The sequence below is a fragment of the Rhinopithecus roxellana genome, chromosome 1, assembly GCF_007565055.1.
Source record: "Rhinopithecus roxellana isolate Shanxi Qingling chromosome 1, ASM756505v1, whole genome shotgun sequence".
In the NCBI taxonomy this organism is placed as follows: domain Eukaryota; kingdom Metazoa; phylum Chordata; class Mammalia; order Primates; family Cercopithecidae; genus Rhinopithecus; species Rhinopithecus roxellana.
Genome location: NC_044549.1, coordinates 198918944 through 198927953, shown reverse-complemented (window position 1 = coordinate 198927953; position 9010 = coordinate 198918944). Strand labels below are relative to the sequence as shown.

General features: G+C 46.0%; 1 long non-coding RNA gene across 1 annotated transcript; it reads right to left on the bottom strand.

Annotated features, from left to right (window-relative positions):
- Positions 1-5251: 5251 nt before the first annotated feature.
- On the bottom strand, positions 5252-7964 carry LOC115899021. The gene is made up of 3 exons (XR_004058627.1): positions 7891-7964; positions 5753-5820; positions 5252-5350 (listed from the first exon to the last, which is right to left on the bottom strand). It is a non-coding gene; the product is annotated as an uncharacterized LOC115899021 (long non-coding RNA).
- Positions 7965-9010: the final 1046 nt, after the last annotated feature.

Genomic DNA, 9010 nt, shown 5'->3' with positions numbered 1-9010 from the left:
CCGGCAGCTGCGGAGGTTGCACCGGGTCCCCAAGCAGTGCTGGCCCGCCAGCGCTGCACTCAAATTCTCGCCGGGCCTTAGCTGCCTCCCCGCGGGGCAGGGCTCGGGACCTGCAACCAGCCATGTCTGAGCTCCCCGCCTGCGGTGGTGTCCTGCACGGCCCCCTGCTCCATGGCGCCCGGTCCCATCCACAGCCCAAGGGCTGAGGAGTGCAGGCGCGGCTCGGGACTGGCCGGCAGCTCCGCCTGCAGCCCAGGTGCAGGATCCATTAGGTGAAGCCAGCTGGGCTCCTGAGCCCGATGGGGACTTGGAGAACTTTTATATCTAGCAGGAGGATTGTATGTGCACCAATCAGCACTCTGTATCTAGCTAATCTGGTGGGGACTTGGAGAACTTTTATGTCTAGCTAGAGAATCATAAATACACCAATCAGTACTCTGTGTCTAGCTCAAGGTTTGTAAATACACCAATTGGTACCCTATATCTAGCTAACTCTGTGTCTAGCTAACCTAGTGGGGACTTGGAGAACTTTTCTGTCTAGCACTCTGTGTCTAGCTCAAGGATTGTAAACGCACCAATCAGCACTCTGTCAAAACGGACCAATCAGCTCTCTGTAAAGTAGACCAATCAGCTCTCTGTAAAATAGACCAATCAGCAGGATGTTGGTGGGGTCAGATAAGGGAATAAAAGCAGGCTGCGGAAGCCAGCCAGCAGCAACGTGGTCCCCTTGTGCACTGTGGTCTTTTGCTCTTTGCAATAAATTTTGCTGCTGCTCGCTCTTTGGGTCCACACTTCCTTTATGAACTGTAACACCGTGAAGGTCTGCAGCTTCACGCCTCAAGCCAACAAGACCACAAACCCACCAAGAAGAACGAACTACTCCAGATGTGCTGTTTTTAAAAGGTGTGACACTCACCACGAACCTCTGCAGCTTCACTACTGACAGCGAGACCACGAACCCACCAGAAGGAAGAAGCTCCAGACACATCTGAATATCTGAAGGAACAAACTCCAGACACACCATCTTTAAGAACTGTAACACTCACTGCAAGGGTCCGCGACTTCATTCTTAAAGTCAGTGAGACCAAGAACCCACCAATTCCAGACACAGTAGGATGGTGCACCCAGCAAAGAGACTGCTGGGCATTGTTTTTTTGTTTTGTTTTGTTTTGTTTTTGAGATGGTGTCGCGCTCTGTCACCCAGGCTGGAGTGCAGTAGCGCAATTTTGGCTCACTGCAATCTCCCCCTCCTGGGTTCAAGCAGTTCTCCTGCCTTAGCCTCCTGAGTAGCTGGGATTAAGGCGAGCGCCACCACACTTGGCTAATATTTTAGTAGAGACAGGGTTTCACCACGTTGATCAAGCTGTCTCCAGCTCCTGACCTCGTGATCTGCTCGCCTCGGCCTCCCCTGCTAGGCATTCTGAACCAGCCAGAGGCCTCTGTCTACCTTCTTTCTAGCGGATGTGTCTGGCTCACGTTTCTTAATGCACACCCCTTGGCCACAGTGTGCTGGAGCCAGCTTGTGCCAGCTCAGGAGGGTCCATCATGTGCATTTCTTCCTGGCTCTATTCAGCAGCATCATGTGACAGCTTGAAATGAGCCATGGTGGGAGTATTTACACCACAGTAATCAGCAAATTATGATCCAGGGCTACCACTTGCTCCAGAGCTGGTTATTAAATAGACACCAGCCCTCCCCTGCCTGAGGCTAGGTTTCCCATAATAACTAGTCAGCACCACACCCCTTCTCAAAAAACCAAATCAACAGGGCTCTTCTCCTCAAATGCTCCATGGCACAGATACCCTATCCTTTACATGGATTCACTTATTCCATAGTCAAACCTCAGGCTTCCTTTTTTTCTTTTCCTTTTTTGTTTTTTGAGATGGAGTCTCACTCTGTCACCTAAGTTGGAGTGCAGTAGTGCAATCTCAGCTCACTTCACTGCAAGCTCCGCCTTCCAGGTTCACGCCATTCTAGTGCCTCACCCTCCCAAGTAGCTGGGACTACAGGCGCCTGCCACCATGCCTGGCTAATATTTTTTTATTTTATTTTTTTGTATTTTTAGTAGAGACGGTTTTCACTGTGTTAGCCAGGATGGTCTCGATCTCCTCGATCTCGACCTCGTGATCCACCTGCCTTGGCCTCCCAAAGTAATGGGATTATAGGCGTGAGCCACTGTGCCTGGCCCTGGCTTCTTTTTGTCCTAGCTGGATGCCCTTGGGTAAGTCCTGGGGCGTCTCTGGCCCTCTGTTTCCTTGTCCATGAAACAGAGACAATACTATCTATCGTATAGGCAGGCAGCATCTAACTGAGCTTTTTAGAATGGGCCTATGCAATTGTAATCAGTGATCTGTGTACAAAGTGTTGAGTCTATGTGTCTCTTACTATGCAGGGAAAACAAAACCTTCACCTTCCCCCATACCAGCTCCCCAGGCAGGGCTCCATCTGGTCATTGGATCTGATTCTGGCAGTGGCATACCAAGGGTGGGCAGTGGGAGGGGAGTCTGCCTTGGGAGTAGGCAATACATTGTCTGTAGAGAATTAGAAAGGGAAATAAGACTAAGAGTTGGTCTGCTTTTTAAAACTCACATGCATCAATGATTCCAAAATTTGTTAGTTATAAAATATTCCTCCTTTCCAGGGTGGGAAGAGAGTGGGAGAAACTGTTCCTTTTGCCCCTCCCTCTGTCAGGGTTCTGTTGGCTGCTGCCCATTCTGGGCATTCAACAGTTAAAGGAGAGAGTCAATTACAGAGAGACTTTGGACATTCACCGCCACAGTTCTCAGGTCTCTCACTGTTCCCACAAACACCCTGCTGTCTTGGGTTCTGGGAATACAGCATTTTTCTGCACTGAAGTCTGTGGTAGAGTTTGCAAATGGCTGCCATATTTGCAGATGGTCCCAGCAAGATGTGGAGGCTGTTTCTTTACACCGTCAATCTGCTCTGGCCCATGACTTGCTTCGGTCAATAGAATATAGCAGAAGTGATGATGTGCAAGTTTCAAGCCCGGGCCTCAAGAAGCCTTGTATGCTCTGTCTGCCCTTACCTTTGGCACTCTGCCACCACCAAGTGCAGAAGCCCAGGCTAGCCTGCTGGAGTATCACGGAGCCATCTTCCCCACCACCCAGCCTACAACCAGTCAGCACCAGGAGAGTGAACGAGGCTGTTGTAGGTCAGCCACACTCCCAGCAGACCTGCCTGCTGACTGCAGACACTTGAGCAAGTCAGGCTGAGATCAGACATACAAGGTCCAGATTTGTAGAACCTCTCAGCTGACCCATGGACTCAAGAACAACAGTAAATATTGGTTATTTTAACCTACTAATTTTGGGGATAATTTTTTTTTTGAGATGGAGTCCCACTGTGTCGCCCAGGTTAGAGTGCAGTGGTGCGATCTCGGATTGCTGCAACCTCCACTGCCTGCATTCAAGAGATTCTTCTGTCTCAGATTTCCAAGTAGCTGGCATTAGTGAGCCAGTAGTGAGTCACATGCCTGGCTAATTTTTGTATTTTTAGTAGAGACAGGGTTTCACCATGTTGGCCAGGTTGGTCTTGAACTCCTGACCTCAGGTGATCACCCACCTCTGCCTCCCAAAGTGCTGGGATTACAGGCGTGAGCCACGGCACCCAGCCAGGGATAATTCTTTATGCACTAAAAGTTAGCAGTGTCTTTTTGCTTGCTGGTTACCTCTGGCCCTGTCCTCATGGCTGCAGGATGAAATTTCATCTCCCCCAAGACCCAGACTGAAAGCCACTTCCTTCATCCAGTCTTCTCAGAGTTCCCAGGCTGGAATTCATATCTTCTTCCTGTGGTACTCGATTTTTCCATTTCTGTGTTTCTTGCAATTTGCTTTGCCTTGGATGTATATGTACATAAGCCTTCAGTGAGGAGGGGTACCAGGTCTTGGTCATCATTGTAACCTCTCACGTACCTAAGATACAGTAACCCTGAGGTTCTCAAAATTTAATGAACAGAAAAATAACTTGGGGAGCTATTTAGTCATGCACATTCCCAGTCCAGTGCCAGAAATTTTGATTCATTAATTCTGGGTGGGGCCCGGAAAACTAAATGCTTAACAAGTACTTCAGGGGATACAGATGCAGGTGGTGTGTGAACTACACTTAGACCAGCACTGCAGCATGGAAATGTCCATGGAATAAAACAGGAGGACTTTGAGACCCCGGGAAGTCAAGTAACTTGTCCAAGATCACACCTGGAGAGTGAGAAAGCTGGGTTTAGACTCAGCTCCAGACAGCTGTGCACATACTCTGTGTGAGTTCTCTGCAAAGGAGAACATACCATGTGGGTCTCTTGTATAGCTCTGAACTCTAAAGGTATACCAGTAGCCATTATGGGCTTTCTTTCTCTAAAGAAGACAAATGATTTTGGGAAAACATGTGTGTGCATGCACACACACTTTTAGACAGCTGTTTCTCAGAGAATCTGCAAGCAGACAGCCCTCCTACCATTCATCATACTTCTCTGCTACACTGGGAAGGTGCTGGGTTGATTGCTAGGCATTGCCAGCATTACTTCGGATAAAGAATCAGCCTCCCGCCTGAACACTGACAAATACAGAGAGCTCAATGCCCTAGTCTGCCTTCCCTTCAAGTCCCCAGCAAGGTAGCTTTGATGACGCCCAGATGGGGGCCATGTGTGAAAATAAATGAAGTCCACCCAAATGAGAACAAATAAAAGCTCTTTATTCAGAGCTTGCTATAGCAAAGAAGTCAGCAGCATCAGTTGCATTTGGCAGAGACTCCCAGGCAGGCAGGGGAGTGGGAAAGCTTGTTAGTGAGTAAAGGGAAGGCTCCAGATATACCCCAATAGAAGGCTGCTGGCATGAAGGGTGCTGTAGGTGGGCGAACTTGAAGTGGGGCATCCTATGTGATTGGTTAGGGGAGCACATTTGGCTTTCCATGCCTGGTCCTAAGTTGGAAAGGGATACAAATTAGGGAAGCTGGCAGTTATTGATTACGTTCCGGTTGTTTTGTGGCCAACTCTTGCAAGGGTTGTGGTTTGGCTTCCTGAACTGGAGGTTGCAGACTGTGGGACAGAGCTCTATTTTAACATACAGCCTGGCCATTATCCATTCATATATTCATTCTCTCAAAGGGAGTTTCCAATAAGTTTTTCCTTAGCTGTTCAGCGCCATCCTTATTTCCTGCAGAAAAATCTGATATCACATATTCAATGGTGTGTGAAATATGTCCCCAACCCCATGCCACCCTCATATCCCAGCATCCAGAGGACACAGCTGAGTGAAGCTCGAACAAGAGTGCCTCTTCTTTGGGGACTCTGGAATGGAGCTCTGCTCCCATTCATGTCCCAATCCATCATCAGAGACATCTGTAGAGGAAAACGCACCTTCTGAGTCACTAAGAACTTGTATCACCTCCACCCACACCCACCCTATTTCCTCCAATACTGTTCTGACACAGGAACACTCAATGGTCTTTAAGTTTCACTCTAAGGAGGGAAGTTTTGCATAAAGGGCCTCCTGACATCACTATTGTGGCATAAACATATTTCCAGGGGACATTCCGCCCTCCCCCTTCTTTTCAGGGACAACCCTCCATGTTGTTCATGCCAAGGGCCTGGGAGTCATCCTCAAACTGCCCACTCAGCACCCATGTGCGGCTCAGTCTTTTCCCAAGTCCTATCAATTCTATCTCCAAAATCTTTCCCCATTCCAATGCCCAGTTCTCTCCTCCGCACTACTCCCATCCTAACCGAAGCTACATATCTTACCTGACTTTGCAAAAGCTCCTTGTACGTCTCCTCTGTTAATTTAACTAAGCCAAAGCTCCCAAACTCTGCTGAAATAAGAATTACAAAGGGTATAGTTGTCTTATAAAGAAAGAAGGAAGGAGGGTTAATGTTCTAGGCATAAGAAAGAAGCTTCACAGGTACTTACTGCTTTTAGAAAATAAGAATGTCACTTAAAATCTTATCCACCAGGGCAATCAATTAAAACGATAGAATTTTTAGGGTTTAAAATTATAGTTATAGGGCAGAGCAACCATCTCCAAAATCTAGTCATCTTAGAAAATACCTTTTCATAAAGAACATTTTCCAAGACAGCTTAGAATGGAATAGTGTCTGCTTTTCTGCAGCTGCAGGGAAGGAAGCAACATTTTTCTTTCTTATTGGGATGAGAGGCCTTTCACCAACAGTTAGAAGAGCCTGCAGTTTCAATATTAAGCACTAGAATTTGATTAGTAAATATCAAGGGGCAAAAGTTTGACTAAGTAACTCAATACTTGTGGCAAACAAATGACAGAAAGAGAACGGTGACAAATGGAATATGGCACAGGTGGTGAAATGTTGCCTCTGAACCCCATTCCCCCTCTTCGCCCTCCAGGGGGATTCACTAAGTAGCCAGGGGGTCTGTGAACATGACCCTCTCCCTCTCTGCTTAAGTCACAGCACTTGCCTGTTGGCCCCATGGCTTGTTGGGTATATTATCAGCCCCATAGGGATGACGATGTGCTGTACCTTCTGCCCCCTGCCTCTCCAGCTGTTTCCTATTCGTGTCTACCTCACTAACCAGCCCCACTGGTCTTCCCTCAGATCCCAGAAGTTTCATGTTCCTTCCTGCATTAAACATCCACACTCACTGTTCCGCCTGCCTGGAATGCTGTCCCTTCATGCCTGGTCCATCCCTGGTCACCTGTCAGGTCACAGTGTAAATGGTTTCCTCTCAGGCCAGCCCTACCCTCTACTTCCCGCCCAAACCCAAATTATACCTTTCTGTTGTACCCTTTCTTAACACCCTGAACTTTTCTTTTTAACACTTGTCACAATTTACAATATATATTTTCGCTTCTTTGTTTTATATCTGTCTCCCTTCCAAGTATAAAGTTCATGAAGGCAGGAGCACTATCTGATTTTTTTCAACACTGTATCCTCATCCATAACACTTAATAAAAATAATAACTGTTAACATTTACTAAATGCTTATAATGCACCTGGCCCCATCCTGAATGCTTTATCAACAATATTTCACAAATATTTATTGAGCAATGATTTTGTACCAGACATGGTAGTAGCTGCTAGGGATACATTAGTGAACAGAACAGACAAAAGTCAAAAGCCTCATAGAGCTGACGTTCTAGTCGGGGAAACAGACACTAAACAAATTAATAAGTTAATTATAGGGCATATTCAAGGTGATAGTGCTAAGGAGAAAGATAATGCAAGGAAGGGGATAGAATAATATGTATAATGAGATACATATTTTCCCTCTTTTCATGGATGAGAAAACTGAGATAGAGAGAAATAAAAACTTGTCCAGAATTTGAGACCTTCGTTATTAAGTGTCAGATTCAAGATTTAAACCAAGTTCTGACACCACATGCCTAACATTCCCCTTTCCTGCTCACAAAATAGGAACTCTCTGCTTCGAGTTGGTGCTTGAATTTAAAAAATAATAAAATACAAGCCAAAATAGGAACTCAGTAGGATTTGATGGGGGAAGGAATGAAAGAATGAATCCAGGGGTTACTTGTGCTGTTCAGGTAACCTGAGTATTCACATTGGTTGGGATCTGTTGTGGTTGAGACAACTGCTTTTACAAGTATGCCCACGAGTCCTAAGGTCCATAGAGACCCTTTAGGGGTCACCACAGGAGAGTGCAATCCCTGCTCCTCTCCTGCCTCCAGCCAAAGCAGCTCTCCTCTTACCTATCTAATATATTGGGGTTCCAGGTGATCTGTCTTTTGAAAGAAGGATTAAACATTTTGAAAACTGTTCTAGACAAAAGTATAATTGAGGGAACTAGCGTAGTGAAAATCTCATTCAATGTGAGAGCAATGGTAGACGTAGCTAGTCCAATCCCTCATTCTACCGAGGCAGAAACTGAGGTGGAGAACAGTGACATGACTTACCCAGAGTCATACAGCCAGTGGTCGTCAGCACTAGGACTCCTGTCTCCATTCTAGCACCCTTGCTTCTGCATCACTGCTGTTGACAGACCATTAAGTAACAGGGAGGAGAGGAGGGCTGGCCCTGACTCAACTGAGGCTTCTGTGAAGCCAGCTTGGACAGTGTGGCACTGGTGAATGATAATTGAACCCATTCCCGCTTCTTTCTGGGCAGGTGGCTAGGCTTCATTTCATTACATGTGATGTATTTCTTAAATTTACATTTTTTGGCATCCCTTGAGATCATGTGTGGCCTCATGGTTGAGTTCTTGCCAATAGATTGTGAATAAAACAACAAGCATCACTTTCAGGCCAGAAAGAACTCTCCAAATGATGGGTTGTGCTGACATCAGAGCCTAGCAGAAAACAAACAAACAAACAAACAAACAAAAAAAAAAAAAACTGTCAACGGTAAGAAACAGTAAAATATAGTGGTTAATGGTCAGGCTTTGGAGTTGAACAGAACTAAGTTTGAGTTCCTGCTTTACCATGTACAAAACTCAGTGAGTGACTTTAAGTCTTTTAACTTCTTTGAGTTTCAATTTCCGATACTAGCTAGTTCTGTAGGAAAGGAATCCCTGTGTACAGTATTAATGGAGACTTTTGGTTGCAGACAACAGAATCTGTTCTAGCTAAGGAGTTTATTAAGGAGAATAGAAAATGCGCCAAAATTGAATCCTGGCTGGTCTTCCAGGAACAACTGCCAAAGTTACTCTGCAGACCTGGACCACCAAAAGAGCTACTCCTCTGCCTAACCAGGAAACTACAGAATTAGGATACTGCCACTATAGTTGCTGACTCCAGGACCATGCTGCCTCTTACCTAAGTTGCACCAGGAAAATGGATGCCTGCCACCCTGCTTCTCTATTTAAGTAACTTAGTTACAAATCGAAGTCTCACACAAGATCATCAGATGCATTGAACCTAAATCACATTTGGAAATTAACTGTTAGAGGGTCTGGAAAATGCCATAGCATTTCAGTCTTTGCCATATGGCACAAGTACTTTAGAAAGATGTTTGAAAGGGTATTGAGTGAGCCAGTACATCTATGGAAAACTGAATGCAGTTTCTGGCACATAGAAG